Genomic DNA, 18,388 nt, shown 5'->3' on the forward strand with positions numbered 1-18,388 from the left:
CACTCACAACGGAGGAAGAGCTCTCACAGAGGAGAGAAGGCAAGAACTCATCATTTGCTTGATGCCTCTAATTATAGCCTTATGGTTTCTGTATCCAGGAAAGAAAAGTTGAGGTCAACCAAAGAGATGTATCATATGGGGATTAGTGCTAGCTTTTTGGTTCGAATCTAAAATGATGATTTGCAACGAAATTTCTTTACCTTTTTTTAGGTGGTGGCCAAATTGTTTTTTTTTTCTTTATCTACATTAAGTGTGGAGGGGTGGGCTAAGCTCACAATAGGCTAGTAATAATGGGATTTAAGTTCAACTTTAGCGAGAATCGAATCTAAGACCTCTCATTTACCAGTGAAAAGGGATACCACTAAACTGTACTAATAATTGGCAATTGTATTTTTTTTATTTGTAGAACTATTTGGCAACTCAGACTGTACTGACTATTTCAATCGGATAGGATAAATAATCATCAGATAGTATTAACTAAGGCGTTTGGTGCAAGATCGAACTAATGACTATATTATTTATATTGTGTTTTGTACAAATATAAATTCAATGTTAATTATGTATTATCTAGAAACCCAAATACTTTTCAAATATTATCTTTAAAATAAGAAGCAAATGAAAGATAGTCGTCACGCCTTGAACCCAAGGTCGGTGGAAGAAATTGAACCCGAATCTAGAGCGTAAGTTAAAAACTAAATAAATAAAAGAAAATTGAAACGAACTGAAAAATAAATTATTCTTATAAAAATAACTCATGATTCTTAAACAAATCATGAATTCTTTACAATTCTATAATAAATAGATGAATAAACTTTCTATTCTCACATCTAATCCAATCTCATCTTGCCTACCCTTTTGAATGTTTAGTTCGTGAACCTGCATAATAATAGAGGGATGAGCTTCAATAGTTTAGTAGGAACATAACCTTAACACAATAAATTGACAATACTAAATAAAGTGTCATGAGATCATATAGCCAAGTATCCAATCATTATTGATAACAATGCATGAATGCAATGCAACCTCTTCGGCTACACCTTTTAATATATATAATAAAACACGCGGGTGCATGTCCCATACCGTGCATTTTACCACTGTAGTGGTGCTTTGAATGTTCTATTGTACAAACTAATATCCCAAGTTCATAAATCTTCTTTGCCAGTCAATCTTATCTAATTTATTGATGTTCAACCTAAATCACCCACAGCGACAATTTATCCCACCGATTTCCTACTCTAATGTGTACACGGGGCTCACCTGGAACTGGTTTCATAATGAATAGATTCAATTACACAAAAGATCCTTTCCAACCACCCGCATTTCCAGAATTCCAATCTCAACATTGAAGTTTAGTCATGTCATCTTTCATATGTATCATCGATTAAGCCATGTCAAATCTTATATTTATTTTTTTTATATAGAGACAATAAGACCAAAAGCAAAATGTGAGAGAAGGGGAAGGAATGGGTTGAGAATAGGAGGGGAAAGAATCATACTTCCTTATTAAAAGCAAAACACTGTTGCTTCTAAGTTGCGGCTACAAGGTGCCTCATGGAAAAGACATCGTGATATGCATTTACCGTTTTCGACTAGTTTGTAATTGATCTAATCTCTCTTCCCCTTCAATCTTATGATGTTGCAGAGAAATGGAGAGGAGCAGTGCGAGTGTCTTGTAGAGTACATGGAAAAGACGCTGGAGCCTGGAAGGTGATAGGGAAAACAGAGCCAGCGAGAGGAGGTGGGGAGAACAGAGTGCGAGACGAGGAGAATAGAACCTGCAAAAGGAGATGGGGAGAACAGAGCCGACGAGAGAATGAGACAGAGAGAACCATGACAACGAGAAGAGGCGAGAGAAAGCCTAGTTTGTGAGAGGGAGATGAATGAGACCCTACTAATTATAAGCTCTTTTGGAAGGTTTTATTAAGGGATCTCTTCCCTTCTAATCTCTCTTCCCTTCTAATCTCTCTTCCCTTCCCTTATCTCATATTTGAACAGTTACGATTTAGCCACGTTAACATCTTATATTGATTTTTTTTTATAGAGCCAATAAGACAAAAAACAATATGTGAGAGGAAGGGAGAGAATGAGATGTGAATAGGAGGAGAGATAATCCTACTCCTTTAGTAAGAGGGTGTATGCCGTATAAAATAAGTGGATCAGATTAAATTAGCTTGTCCAATTTAATACGAGAGGTGCCAAACGACTAAGTCCGTATTATTAGACCCATTTTGTCTCTTATATGACTTGCCAAATAAGGCCTAAGGGTATATGCGAGAAAAACAAAAATTATGCTTTTAGAGAATTAATTTCATAGTTTATAGTAGTGAAGTCCACATGTCAAATGATAAGTGGGAAAGGTAAGTAGGGAAAGATAAACAGGAAGGGCAATGTTATTCACACACAATTTTTTACTTTCCGCACACCCTTACTAGTTTTTGTCCATTGATCTTCTTCAACTCATTTGATCCGATTGCCAAAAATTTAAAGAAGTGTGTGAATAGCACCACCCAAATGAGAAAGGTAGCTAGCATTCCTCATTTTGGAAATGTATTTCTTCCATCCAAACAAAACATAAGGTTAACCCCTACCGTAACCTAGCTCACTAATCCATGTATATCTCGTCCATGCCTTCTTGAGTCTTGTCAAAATCTCTTACTCTTGCCTCAAGATTTACCTCCGCAACAGCTGGCTCAGCCCTCAGCCTCTTCACTTGCGTTTGTAAAGCATCCACATCCTCTCTCAGACTCTTCAACTTCCTTGCCCTTTCCACAGTCTTCTTCATACCCAAAGCCTTTTGAACACAAGGCTCCAACCACGCCAAGTCAAGGCCTCAAGCTCCTCCCACAAAAGTTTTAGTTCTTCACACGCATAGGCTGTCATATCCTTGACCTTTTTCGTCTTCATAAAAAGCAATATGCGGCCCAAAGCTGTGAACGCCCACTCAGCAAACATGCGACTTCTCTTGCGTTGGCATTCAATTAGCGAAGGATGCCACAAACAAACTTCATCTAGCAGTGGAACAAAAGCATTGTCTATGTTCCCTAAACCCCTAAAATCCGCAAGCTCTTCGATTGATGGGGACGGCACATCATCCTTAGGTTCCTTAGCTATGGGAGGATTAGCAGGGCTATCAGTAGGCTCGGTGCAAACCTGCTTGGAACTTGGTGCATCCTGTGGTCGGTAGACCTGTAAACGGGTCAGGTTTATTAGGTTTGGGTCGGGTTGAACCCGACCCGTTAAATTAACGGGTCACCCGAATCCAACCCGTTAAGCTAACGGATCATCCGAACCCGACCCGTTAAGCTAACGGGTCACCCGTTTCACCCGTTAACAATTATTATTATTATTATTTTTTTGCATAAAGTTTATTTTTTGTTATTAAGACTTTACTAAAATTACTAAAATATCATCAACTAACGGATGCTAATGGGTGTTAACGGGTCCTAACGGGTCTAACGGGTTGACCCAAAATGACCCGTTATTTAACAGATCATTAACGGGTTCACCCGTTAGCGACCCGACCCGTTAAGCATCTACCCAAATATAAATATTAACGGGTTTGGTCGGATCGGGTTAACATGTTGGGTCCAAAATGCCAGGCCTAGTGGTCGGCACCTCTCCATAACTTGTGGCCTAATTTGCTGCTCCTTTATGGTTTCATCCAAGGGCTCCACATGTGCAACACTACAACTTTTTGGGTCTTCTAAAAGCTTGATTTCAGACTTATGGACTGCAACCTTGGCCTCAATGATACATATGTCATTCACAAGATATCCTTCACGGTGGTCAGAAAACTTGCTTAGAGGAATTAAAGATGCGAAGCCCGATTCTCTTTCCTTCTTATTGAACACATGTCCAGTATCTGCAAAGTCCGAATATTAGTGATCACAATACATCACTCATTAAGTACAGCAATAGAAAATAAGGATGGTCATTGCATAGAGTACTTATAATAAGTAACAGAAATTACCAGTTAGTCTCAAAGCATTAGATCCACGAATAAAAGACTTCCACGGCCAGCAATCTCAAGATCGAAACAATTCAACTTGAACTGTTTCAACAGGCCAAAGAAAGAGATCTCAAGTTCCAGATTAACTATCAATTTTAAGTTTTAACTACTTATTTCAACTACTTAACAAATACACACATTGCCCACAATTATATTCCAAAAGGATGTTGTGTAAAGCAAACCCAAGTATACTACAGAAAGTGTTCACCTTTAGCGAACATTTGAAGCCAGACTAACCTAATCAGTATCTAAACTGTATCCGTAAATAGGTTTTGTCAGTCAGAAGACCAGAGCATTTACTAAATAGAAAGTAAAAACTTGATTGCCATAATTTCAAGTAAAATTCGAAAAAAATTGTACTTTCAATGCTAATCTCCTTTTTAGACATGAAAAATATTATTGCCCAAGTGATCTAATATACTAATTAAAAGCTGGTAAACTATCAACTGCACTGCAGATATTTTGCAATATCAAATGCACTGGCAAACAGTAAGCAACCTCATATATACTGCCATAAAACAAGATCCCATCTTTGGCAGAAGAAAGATATCCAGCACCTCAACCTCCAATTACACCATTTTAATTACAAATTTATGGCTCATGCACACCCTTTTCATTTTTTATTTTTCAAGAAGAGATAAATTTTTATTGCACAGAACAATAAAAATATAAGGGCGGACAAGAAGTCCACACCCCTTTCATTTTCAAAGATCTAAACCAACCCACCAGACATGCAGACGTATAATTTTCAGACTGCAAAAGTTTACTCAGCACAACTGAACGTCATATCAGCAGGTATTTGTCAACAGAAGAAATGTAACTCCAAATGACCGGGAACAAAATCAGTGAAACCACAGTGCAGTTCACTCTTAGTAAATAGGCCGGGGGACAGGGGAGAAGAAAAGGTCCGAGGGCCTGTCAAGTTGCTCCAGCCATGAGAGCAGTTCCAGCCTTGTAAATAGGCCGGGGGACAGGGGAGAAGAAAAGGCCCGAGGGCCTGTCAAGTTGCTCCAGCCATGAAGAGCCCGAGCTCGTGGAGAAGGCCCGAGCAGGGGCCTGTCAATTTGTGACAGCCCCGGAGCCTGAGCTCCAAGCCCATTTTTTATTTTTTTCTGTCAGGCGCGTGTACCCCACTCGCGCGTGAGGGCACGTCGCCCGACAGCTTTTCAGAAAAACAGACAACTTTTCAGCCTTTCACAGTTACAGTTGGGAAGCCACGTGACTTTCCACGGTCCGTTCGATCTCAACGGCTCCTTCATTTGGACCGTTGGATCTCAATGGTAAAAAAAATAAAAAAAATCTGATTTAATATCAACCGTTCGATCTGAGATCAACGGTCGATATTAATATGCTTTATAAATAAAGAAAAAATAGTTTTAAAATTAAGAAAAGTTACCGTTTTGACACGTGGCACAATCTGGAGTGTTGGAATTCAAATTTTTTTAAATCCAACAGCAGAAATTAATTATTTGAAAAAAAAATTAAAAAAAAATGGAAAAAATCCAAAAAAATTGTAAAAAATCTGAAAAAAATTTGTAAAAAATTGTTTTTACTTTTCTATAAATACCACTTCTTCTCCATCTACCTTACACCACAATTTCATATTTTCTCAACCACTTTCAATCAAATTCTTATCTTTCTCTCAAAGTTTCAATCCAATTTTTTTTTCCACAAAATGACTACTGATGCAGGTACGAATTGGTCGCTTCTTGAAGATGTTGCGTTGTGCACTAGCTGGGTTGAAGTTACTCATAATTCCCTTACGGGTAATGAGATGCAGTTGCGAGAAATGTGGAGTTTAATTCATACCAAATTTCTTGAGCAAATGAGTGGGAAAAGAACCAAAGAATCGATGTCCAGTCGTTGGAAAATACTTTGCCATTCCTTTAGTACGTGGAGAGATGCCTTGACACAAGCTAGTAGTAATGTTCGAAGTGGGGCAAATTATGCGGATGAGGTAAGATTATTTGTTTGTATTATTTATTTGTTACCTAATTTCATTATTATTATTATTTGTGACCTAATTTCATTATTATTATTTGTTTGTATTATTTATTTGTTATCTAATAATTTCATTATTATTATTTATTTGTGACCTAATTTCATTATTATTATTTGTTTGTATTATTTATTTGTTACCTAATAATTTCATTATTATTATTTATTTGTATTATTTATTTGTGACCTAATTTCATTATTATTATTATTTGTTTGTATTATTTATTTGTTACCTAATAATTTCATTATTATTATTTATTTGTATTATTTATTTGTGACCTAATTTCATTATTATTATTTATTTGTATTATTTATTTGTTACCTAATTTCATTATTATTATTATTTATTTGTTACCTAATAGTCTCAATATTATTATTTGTAGCAACTTCAAACACAAGCATGGTATGGTGCCAAAATCAAATCAAGAAACAAATCATTCACCCGGTGGGAATGTTGGAATATTGTTAAAGATTGTCCTAAATTTAAAGTTGTGCCTATTGGTCCAGAAGTATGCATGAACAGCATCCCTCTACACAGCACCTTTGTACATAGCACCCCTCCACACTCTACACCCGATCATGGCTCCCATGTTGATGAAGAAGATGGAGAAGAAGTGCCTGAAACGCCCATTCCTGAACAAGCGTCGGGGTCGACCCGTTATCCAATTAGGCCTCTAGGTAAGAAGGCTTCAAAGAGGAAAGGGAGTGCTTCCAAGAATGATTATGGAAAGTACATGCAAGAACTTGCTCGTCAAGGTGAATTGACGTTGGCGCGGGAATTGGCGAAATATGAGGTTGACAAGGCTAGAGATGAGGTAAAAGCTGCAGCTATTCAACAAGCATTTCAAGCTGAACAGGGGAAAGAGATCTACTTAGGCAAGAAAGGGAGTTGCTTAGAGAAGAAAGAATTACACAACGAGATCGTGACATTATGAACACGCGTTTAGAAGGGATGTCTCCAAATTCTAAATATTTTTGGCAGTCGAAGAAAGCGGATGTGGTGCAAAGGAGGCGTGCAAGAGAAGCGAGATCAAGACAAGATGGTCCTAGCACAACAAGACAAGATGATCCTAGCACCACAGATCGGTTAAGTGGTGAGGAATAGGGTACTTTTGTAATCGGAGCCCATAGTTTTCCAATCACTTTGGGTTGTAATTTATTATTTATGTTGTTTCCATGTAATCGGAATAGGGTACTTATGTAATTTATTATTTATGTTGTTTCCATTTTATTGAAGTTAGTACTTTATTCAAAGTGAGAGTACATGTATTTAATTTCGTAATATATTTATCCTAATAATAGAATCTTTATTCATCAAATTGTTCACGTATAATGAAATTACAAAACACACCAAATAAAACTAAAAAACTCACCAATTGGAATTACATAAACACACCAAATAAAATTACATAAACATACAAAATAATAAAAAACTCACTACAAAAAACACACCAAATAAAATTACATAAATATACCAAATAATTCACACCAAATAAAATTACATAAACATACGAAATAATAAAAAACTCACTACAAAAACCACACCAAATAAAATTACATAAACACACCAAATACAAACAAACATACTAAATAAACTTAAGTATCTTCAGCTTGTTTCAATGCCCACTGGTGCTCTGTCAAGTCAATTTGCCGATCAATGTGCATAGATGACCTTTGAAGTGCAGTATATCGTTGAATGACCCTTTCATTGTAACGTCCATCCCTTTCTAATGGGTCGTGTTGCACGGGTTCTTCGGTGGCATCATGCGCACAATATATCCATGTTCTTGAATTGTTCATCGTGTCTGCCTCTGGCTCATATTCATCAACCGCATCATAATCGAACTCATCTTCCACAATCATGTTGTGAAGAATGACGCACGTCATCATGATGGATCGAAGTGACTCTACATCGAACATTCTGGCAGCACCCCTGACGATCGCTCAACGAGCTTGAAGGATACCAAAACAACGCTCCACATCCTTCCTGCACCCCTCTTGACAGGTTGCAAAGTGTTTTTCCTTTGCACTTCGCGGACGTGGCACTGTTTTGACAAATGTTTCCCACCGTGGGTAAATGCCGTCAGCTAGGTAGTATGCCCCTTCGTACCTACGTCCGTTGACGACGTACGTGACTTTTGGTGCCTTTCCTTGCAGGATGTCGTTGAACACTGGGGATTGGGCAAGGACGTTGAGATCATTTTGAGCCCCCTGAACCCCGAAAAAGGCGTGCCATATCCATGTATCAAAAGATGCCACTGCCTCCAAAATGATAGATTTTGATCCTTTTTTGTCCCCATATGCGCCTTGCCATGCACTTGGACAGTTTTTCCACGTCCAGTGTATACAATCGATGCTTCCTATCATCCCAGGAAAACCTCGCATCTCGCCCTTCTTCAGAAGCCTTTGCAAGTCCCAGCGAGTAGGTTTTCGGAGGTACTCTGCGGTATACAAAGATTCGACTGCTCCGCAAAACCTCATCAGGGCCTCAAGAATGGTTGATTTCCCCATCCTCGTTATCTCATCCACTTGGTCTGCAGATGCTCCATACGCAAGCATCCGCAAAGCAGCAGTGATTTTTTGCTCAGGCAGGAGACCCATAACACCACAAGCATCCTGCTTTTGCACAAAGTAAGAATCATGGTTGCAAACATCAGTCATGATTCTGTTGAACAAATGTCGTTCCATTCTAAAACGGCGTCTGAAGCACGTATCAGGAAATGCACTGTTATGGACAAAGTAATCGTCCAACAGCTCTTCACCCCGTCGTTGCCTGCTTCTATCAAGGTTTCTTGAACGGTTGGGCCTGCATATCTGAGCAACAGTCTGGATGACTCGACGGGAATGTGAGGCTCTAGCCATTCTTGTTTCGTCATCTCTCCTTCTACGCTCCTCATCCTCTTCCATCTCATTTTCGGTTATCTGAAGGTTGAACATTCCTTTAGATTGGTTAAATAATTCTTCCTCTTGCTGATCGATTTCCCACATCATCCTTGATGAAGAAGAAGACATTGTAATGATGGATGGTGAAGAAGAAGCAGAAACTATGAATAATGAGATAGAGATGTTGAGAAAATTGGTGTGAGATTTGTGAGGATGGATGGTGGATTATATGGACGATTCAGAAAGGATTGGATTGTAGATAAGGCCACGTGGCATGCCGTCATTCGTTAAAAATCTGATCGAAATCTATCCTCAAAGATTCTGAAAAGATAATGACACGTGGCACGATCGTATTGGATAAAAATCTTATCGAAATCGATCTCCAATAATTATATTTTCGGATAATGACACGTGGCGCAATTTTGAACGAGTTAAAATCTGATCAAAATCTATCGTCAAAGATTCTCAAAAGATAACGACACGTGGCACGATGACATTGGATAAAAATCTTATCGAAATCCATCGCTAAATAATTGTTTTTTTTTATAAAATGACACGTGGCGCAACGAGAACGATTTAAAAAATTTTATCCGAAATTACAAATAATTTTATTTTGTATTATTTAAACAAACAAAAAAAACTAATATTTTATTGCCTATTGCCAGGGGGAGGGCTCCAAGGGTGGAGATGCAAATGGCAATTACTGTTCATTAATGGCAGTTACTATTCATTAAAGGCAGTTATTGTTCAAAAGGGTGGATTCAATAGTGGATTGCCAGGGGAAAGGCTCCATGGGTGGAGTTGCTCTAAAGAAAATACAATAAAAAGAAACATAGCTGTAATATTTTCTGGTGATTGTTTTTTTAGAGGACCCTATCATACGCTTTTTCCAAATCTATAAAGACCATGTGTAAATCCTTTTTCCCATCTCTATATCTTTCCATCAATCTTCGTAAGAAACGGTGTTGGCATCATCGTGGACAAGACCTTGACACAAGATGTTGTAGAAGTCAAGAGGGTAGGAGATAGAATCATGGCAATCAAGATTGTAATAGGACAAGAACTCATCAATGTGATTAGTGCGTACGCACCTCAAGTAGGGTTGGATATGAGTTCGAAGGAGAAATTTTGGGAAGACCTTGGAGACTTGGTGCAAGGAATTGCCCAGACGGAGAAGTTATTTATAGGAGGAGATTTAAATGGACACGTGGGCAGAGAGACATGCAACTATGGAGGTTTTCATGGTGGCCATGGTTTTGGGGAGAGAAACGAGGATGGGGAAGCTATCTTGGATTTTGCAATGGCATATGATCTCTTCTTAGCCAACACCTTCTTTAAGAAGAGAGAAGAACACGTGATCACTTACAAGAGTGGGTCGTCAAAAACACAAATAGATTTTCTTCTAATGAGGAAAGGGGATTGTATAACTTGTAAGGATTGCAAAGTTATACCGGGAGAGAGCTTGGCTAATCAACATCGCTTATTGGTGATGGATGTACATATCAAAAGAGGGAGAAAAAAGAACAAGACTTGGAAGTGCCCTAGGACTAGATGGTGGAATCTAAAAGGAGAAAAACAAGCCATTTTCAAAGAGAAAGTAATCACCCAGTGTGTGTGGGATAGAGAGGAGGAAGCTAGCCAAATGTGGGATTCCATGGCTAGTTGTATCCAAAAAGTAGCAAAAGAGGTATTAGGAGAGTCCAAGGGCTTTGCTCCACACCAAAAGGAATCTTGGTGGTGGAATGAGGAGGTACAAACAAAGGTGAAGGCTAAGAAGGAATGTTGTAAAGCTTTATACAAGGACAGGACCGATGAAAATGGTGAAAGGTATAGAAGAGCGAAGCAAGAGGCAAAGAAAGCTATGAGAGAAGCTAAGTTAGCGACTTATGACGATATGTATAAGCGACTAGATACTAAAGAAGGAGAGTTGGATATCTATAAACTAGCTAGAGTAAGGGAAAAGAAGACAAGGGACCTAAACCAAGTGAGGTGCATCAAGGATGAGGATGGAAAGGTTCTTGCTACAGAGAACGCGGTCAAAGACAGATGGAGAGATTATTTTCATAATCTTTTCAATGAAGGACACGAAAGGAGTACTTCTTTAGGGGAGTTGAGTAACTTAGAAGAGTGTAGAAACTACTCCTTTTATCGTCGAATCAGGAAGGAAAAAGTGGTTGTAGCTTTGAAGAAGATGAAGCATAGAAAAGCAGTGGGCCCAGACGATATACCGATCGAAGTGTGGAAAGTCTTGGGAGAGACAGGTATAGCATGGCTCACTGACCTTTTCAATAGGATTTTGAAAACGAAGAAGATGCCAAATGAGTGGCGAAAGAGCACTTTGGTGCCTATCTACAAGAATAAGGGCGATGTACAAAATTGCATGAACTATAGGGGTATTAAGCTAATGAGTCATACAATGAAGCTCTGGGAGAGAGTCATTGAACATAGATTGAGGCAAGAGACACGAGTTTCGGACAACCAATTCGGGTTCATGCCAGGGCACTCAACCATGGAGGCAATCTATCTCTTACGAAGATTGATGGAAAGATATAGAGATGGGAAAAAGGATTTACACATGGTCTTTATAGATTTGGAAAAAGTGTATGATAGGGTCCCAAGAGACATTCTTTGGAGGATTTTAGAGAAGAAATGAGTACGAGTAGCATATATCCAAGCTATAAAGGATATGTATGCAGGAGCAAAGACTGCCGTAAAAACTCATAAAGGACAAACCGAAAGCTTCCCCATAACTGTAGGATTACATCAAGTCTCATCCTTAAGTCTTTACCTTTTTGCGTTGGTAATGGATGAGTTAACATGACATATTCAAGATGATATTCCTTGGTGTATGCTTTTCGCAGACGATATAATGTTGATAGATGAAACTCAGGAATGGGTAAATGTGAAGCTTAACCTTTGGAGAGAAGTGTTGGAATCTAAAGGTCTTCGCCTAATCCGATCAAAGACAGAATATATGGAGTGCAAGTTCAATGCAAATTGAGGCCAAAATGAGTTAGGGGTGAGGATCGGAGATCAGGAAATACCAAAGAGCGATCGTTTTCGCTACTTAGGATCTATCTTGCAAAAGAACGGAGAATTAGATGGAGATCTCAACCATAGAATACAAGCTGGATGGATGAAGTGGAAGAGTGCATCCGGCGTGTTGTGTGACCGCCATATGCCACTGAAGCTCAAGGGAAAATTTTATAGGACGTCAATAAGGCTAGCGATGTTGTATGGCACAGAATGTTGGGCGGTGAAGCATCAACATGTACACGAAATGGGTGTAGCGGAGATGAGGATGCTTCGTTGGATATGTGGGCACACGAGAAATGATAAGATTAGGAATAAGGATATTCGAGGTAAAGTAGGAGTAGCCGAAATTGTAGGAAAGCTGAGAGAAAATCAGTTACGGTGGTTTGGACATGTGCAAAGAAGGCCTACTAATGCTCCGATTAGAAGATACGACTACGGGACAGAGGTTCAGGGCCGAAAGGGTAGAGGAAGACCTAGGAAAACTTTGGATGAGACTCTAAGAAAAGACTTAGAGTACTTGGATCTAACGGAGGACATGACACAGGACCAAGCACAATGGCGTTCTAAGATTCATATAGCCGACCCCACTCAGTGAAGAATGCTTTGGTGTATTTAACACAATACGTTGAAATGAAGCAAAGCTTATTTATTGATATCTCCGAAAAGTTACAAATATGTACATATACATGAGTCAAAATAAACAAACAAGAGGGAGCCTTCACAAAGGTTGCTTAGGAGAAGTCTCAGCAGTCGGTAGAGCCCCCAAAAGAGAAGGCACCGGAGGGGGATCATTTGGAGCCTCAATACTAGACAGAACCCTAGAATGAGGAGGTATCAGAGGTTGATCATTTAGAGCTTCATTACGCGGTACAGCCACAGAAGACGAAGGCAATAAATGCCTTTGGAACAAACCTACAAACCGCTGATGATCAAGTAAAACCTGACCATCAGATTCCTTCATCTGGTCAAGCTTCCTTTTCATGTTTGTAGCATAGTCATGTGCGAGCTGGTGCAACTGTTTCTCATGCTCGAGCCCTCTAATCTCCTGTTTGAGACTCATCACTTCAGCCGCCAATGATTCAACTTGGCGGGTTTGAGCAAATAGGCATTGGGCCATATTAGACACAGAACCTGCACACTGAACACTCAGAGCCAGAGAATCCTTAACAGCCAATTCATCAGACCGTTTGGAAAGTAGTTTGTTATCTTTGGGAGTGAGAAGGTTCCTGGCCACCACCGCAGCGGTCATATCATTCTTCATCATGGAATCCCCAACGGTAAGAGGACCAGTAGGGGATAAGAAGGATGGGCGCCAAATGTTGTCTGGAGAAGGCGTGGCTGCCTCTTCAACAAGGTTCAAGTCAAAACAACGGTCGGACGGGCCAGACATTTTCAAAGGTGTTGAAGAGAGAAGAGGTCGGATAAATAAAGATCTTAGAAGTGCAAAAAGGGAGCTTCTACTGGTGGAGATTCAAGTGTGCTTTGGAACTTAATGCCAGCCTCTATAAAAATCTGCACTCGACGGAGCTTCAGAAATCGAAGAGGCACCTGCCCAGAAATCGAAAAGGCGTTTGCTTTCTCAAAAGCTGGGCTGCTCAGAGACCACGAGGGCCGATCTCAGAAATCAAAGAGGCGTTTGCTTTCTCAAAAGCTGGGCTGCTCAAAGACCACAAAGGCCGATCTCAGAAATCGAAGAGGCGCTTGCTTTCTCAAAAGCTGGGCTGCTCAGAAACCACGAGGGCCAATCTCAGAAATTGAAGAGGCACCTGCTTTTTTCAGCCTTGTCAGCACCTGTCACATGCACACTCAGCTTTGCTGAAATTACGGGCATTCTGTTGAAGATTTCTGGTAAAGTAGAAAACATGTGAATCTTACTGTTCAATCATCCACTTTCCACACGCACCATCAGCTCATGGGTACCACAGATAACTTTGCCAAAGATCTCTGACAAAGTTTAGACACGTGAAGCTTGCAGCTCCCACTACATCGCTATGACCAAGAAGGGTAGCAAAGAAATAGCACTAACAAAGTTTAGACACATAAATTTTGAAGGTCTAGTTACCATATTATTACCTACAAGGGTAAAGGAACAGCACCACTGCTGGATAATTGGAAAGTCCCTGTGTGTCAACCTCTGTGCTCCGTGGCAAGGTAGACTAGCAAACATGCCCAACCTTTACTCATATTCGAGAAAACACACCCAACAAGATTGCTTGCTCCAAAATCAAAGAGGCACCGCCCTCCGAATCTCGAAAGCCAGACTCCCAACATAATTACTTTCTCAAAAATCGAAGAGACACCGCTCTCCGAATCTCGAGAGCCAGACTCCCAGCAGGATTGCTTTCTCAAAAATCGAAGAGGCACCATTCTCCGAATCTTGAGAGACAGATCCCCGACATGATTTCTTGTTTGAAAATCGAAGAGGCACCACTTTCTCAACTTCGAGAGCCAGATCTCCTTGGATAAAGCTTGTCTGTAATCTTCACATGCAACATCAGCTTTCCAGATACCACAGACCACTTTTTCAAAGTGCTCTGACACACATGAAGCTGACAGCTCCCACTACCGTGCTATGACCAAGCAGGGTAAAGGAATAACATTACTACTTGTTGTTAGGGAGACTCTTATATATGTCGACCTCCATCCTCAACAGACAGGCAGACCTACAAAAATGCTTAACCCTTCCTCATATCTGAGAGGGCACTCTCAACGAAGCTTCTCGAAATACTCAGCTTTCTTTCCCCCCGATAATACCTCTACAAACAAGCTACACCAGAGCAAGAATATGTCATATCATCAGGGTTAAAAGCAAGAGTATCCCATATCATGCTTTTTCCCTGTCTTTTCCTTTGGCCTTGTTCTTACCTGCAAGACAAAGAGAAAGTGAGCAATCAGTCATACAAGAAAGCATGTGGAGACAAGCGTAACAGAACACGTGCCGATACATCCACTACTTTGTCAACAGCAAAAGTATCCCATATCAGCAGGGTCGAACGTACTCTAGATTTGATGGACTTGTTTTGACCCTTAAATTCTTCAGTCGGCCTTATACTATGGAGGAAACCAGAAAACCCTTCAGCCCAGTTCAAGAATAAGCCTGTGGAAAGTTACTTCTTCAAAATCAAAAGTATCTCATATCATCTATTCTCCTTTTTCTTCTCTTTATCCTTCATGCTGCCTGCAAGATAGGGAGAATGAGAACAATCAGCCGGAACTCGAAATCAAACTTCTGATCTGGGACTGATTGCTTGGAGCTCTGATTGCTTACTTTGTCTGTCACCTCTTTCAGCAGATCCCCTAGCTCGGCGACTTGGGGGACTTCTACTACATGGTTTGTATCGCGCTTGACCAAGCCTGAAACTACAAGTAAGCTTCAAGTGAAATTGATACATTACCTTGTGCATCTCCACCAGTTAAAGATACCACCCCTGGATGGAGGAAGAGTACTTCCAGAGAAGATGCCACATCTACCTATGAGACAGATAAAGCAAGTGAAGACGATACCACACTTCGGTACTTAGAAGTTTCGTGATTACGAGATCATTCTCCCACACTATTTCCTAATGTCATTTGTACTAAATCATTCACTTGTACTCACTAAAGAAAAGCTTGAACCTATGTACTTGTGTAAACCCTTCACAATTAATGAGAACTCCTCTACTCCGTGGACGTAGCCAATCTGGGTGAACCACGTACATCTTGTGTTTGCTTTCCTGTCTCTATCCATTTACATACTTATCCACACTAATGACCAGAGCAATCTAGCGAAGATCACAAACTTAATACTTTCTGTTGTACCAAAGTCCTCACTGATTTTGTGCATCAACAATCTTTAAGTCCTTACCTTTTTGCGTTGGTAATGGATGAGTTAACAGGACATATTTAAGATGATATTCCTTGGTGTATGCTTTTCGCAAATGATATAGTGTTGATAGATGAAACTTCGGAGGGGTAAATGCGAAGCTTAACATTTGGAGAGTGATGTGAAAAATAAGTTAACACACAAAATTAAACCCTCTTTTTATCAAATGTAGTAAAGTATGTAAGTAGGGATCGTTCTAGGCCGGGGATTAGGAGGGATTGCTAAACACTTGAAAACTGACTTAAAAACATAAAAACAAAATTTAAAACACTAAACTAGACTCAAAGAATGCAAAACTATACTTTAAAATACTTAAACAAACATAAAACTCAAAACAGCAACCTAATGACTCAAAACTGCCTAAAAACCACTTTCTGGGCAGTTTTGAGAACCTAACAAGAACTTGGACGAAGTTGGATGAAAACTTGAATCAAAACACTTAGAAACACAAATCAAAACACTTTCTAACTAATCTAAGACTTCAAAATAAAGGGGGATTTGTTTTGGACGAAAATTGAAAACAAAACAGAAACTTTAAAACAAAACAGATTGTAAAACGTTTTTGGATGAAAAGGATGGATAAAAGGCTAGTTAGGAGGTTCTTCTCCACACATGACACACTTGCAAACAAAATGATTTTCAGTTGTTCTTTCAATAAATTATGAAACTCAACACCCCAAGTTAATTAGATACGCTTAAATTAACCTTCAAGTTCTCCTTAAGTTAATGAATTTGATGGAAAAGCGCATACAACAATTCAAAGCATTCCTCAAAGGTTCCTTACGTGATGAGCACAATAAAGATACAATCAAGAATCATGAAGCACAATGAGAACTATAAGTGTTGACGAGGCATTCGTTACTATGATGAGCATGAAACTAGTGCCAAGAATTCATTCAACGCGATCGTTTTCAAGCGACCTTCAGTACTTGTGATTATAAGATTGTAACTATTAGGTGAAACTCCCTCATAATCTAGCATCATATTCATGCATGAAAACTAAGCGTGCACTCTCAATAAATATACACAAATAAGTTATCAATCAAGTAGATGAACGAATTGAATCCGCAACTTATGAAATACAAACTGAATGTAATCAAATCATATTGCAAGCATGTACATGGTTTCGAATCACCCCCCAACTAAGGGGGTTTAGTTCCTCATTCTTGCAATACAAAGATACATAAAATTAGACATTAAAATCAAAGGAAAGAAAACACCTAAAATGCTCCAACTTGGAAAGCAAGTGCATCAATGGATCTCCCTTCCTCCTTGTTGCGGCATGAAGCTTGTGGACAAATTTTTGGGTGGATTTATGGTGTAGAATGGATGGGGAATTTTGTGGAAGGGTTTAGGGTGAGAGTGGAAGAGTGTTTGATGGTTGGGGAGTGGTAGAGAACTAGGCAAAGAGGGTGGAAGAAGGTGGAGTGGCTGTTATGTTTTCTAGGCACTAGAATGGTGTTTTTTGGGTGTTTTGCTTCCTAGGGTGTGTATGGACGAATTTCTGTGATAAAATGATGAATATGGGGGATTGTTCTTTGGCCAAGGGGTGTAAACATGTATTTATAGGCCCCAAAAACCTTAGAAAATCAGGTTAGGTTAAGGATGAAATGCATGGTAATTTGTGTGTGTGGTGTGCAATGGTCCAAAGGTGAAAATGAAGTGATGATGCAAAGTGTGAAGGGTAAAATGGAGTGGTCTTGAAGCTAGGGAGCATGAATGATTGTGTACATTGCATAGAGATGGAAATGGAGGTGTAAATGGGTCAAAGGTGCAGCAACATGTGGTACACAAGGCATGGGATTCCAAATGTGAATGATGGAGCATCAATTGGTGCATGTAATGGATGTAAATGTTGTCTAAAATCTAATGAGTGAAGGGAACAAGAGGTATCAAGCAATTGAGTGTAATAATTAAATGAATTGAAGCATGAAATTAGAAATTATGTAGGGGACAAGAGTGATCAAGCATGGCATGGAATCCAAAGGGAATTCTATGTGGTTTGCATGGCAAGGAATGCAAGTTGGGGTGACAGATTTTTGGGCTGTTTTCTTCATCTTTTGGACCATAATTCTTCATATTCTTGGCCTCTTTAGTTCTCAAATTCGTCCATCCACTTGGCCCATGCATTTGCTATCCATTCCAAGCCCGAAACATGCTCCAAAGGCCTCAAAAATGCATCTTCTTGCATACTTTGTACTTAGAGTCTGAAAACACACGAAAATGACTTTAAACATTAAAATAACTAAGGAAACACGACATAAATGCACAAGAACAAGCCAACTAAGTCGCATAAATATGCTCCTATCAAATTCCCCCACACTTAGCTTTTGCTAGTCCTCGAGCAAAACAAAGAGATAAAACGAAACAAAACAAATAAAACACAACCTAAACCTTCCAACATTTGCCTCAGGGATTTCCAATGCACATGACACGTTAAAAATCATTATCCCCACAGATTTGAGTCATCTTTACACTTAAGCACATACTTAATCATAGTCACCACTTACTAGTTCACAATTAATCAATTAAAACAATGTTTTTGATGTAGTAACATGCCTTAGAGAAATCACTCAATTCCTTACAAGATATGCACTCAA

The 18,388-nt window shown here is 39.4% G+C and overlaps 1 long non-coding RNA gene across 1 annotated transcript in view; it reads right to left on the reverse strand.

The window, feature by feature from the left end:
- Positions 1–3,572: 3,572 nt before the first annotated feature.
- LOC139189113 (uncharacterized) overlaps positions 3,573–18,388 on the reverse strand; it is a 35,482-nt gene continuing 20,666 nt past the window's right edge. Inside the window, exons 3-4 of the long non-coding RNA XR_011572642.1 lie at positions 3,971–4,051; positions 3,573–3,862 (exon numbers count right to left, since the gene is read on the reverse strand). This is a non-coding gene — a long non-coding RNA (uncharacterized lncRNA). The remainder of the gene's footprint in view (positions 3,863–3,970; positions 4,052–18,388) is intronic.

This window comes from Malus domestica, chromosome 11, assembly GCF_042453785.1.
Source record: "Malus domestica chromosome 11, GDT2T_hap1".
NCBI classification, from domain to species: Eukaryota; Viridiplantae; Streptophyta; class Magnoliopsida; order Rosales; family Rosaceae; genus Malus; species Malus domestica.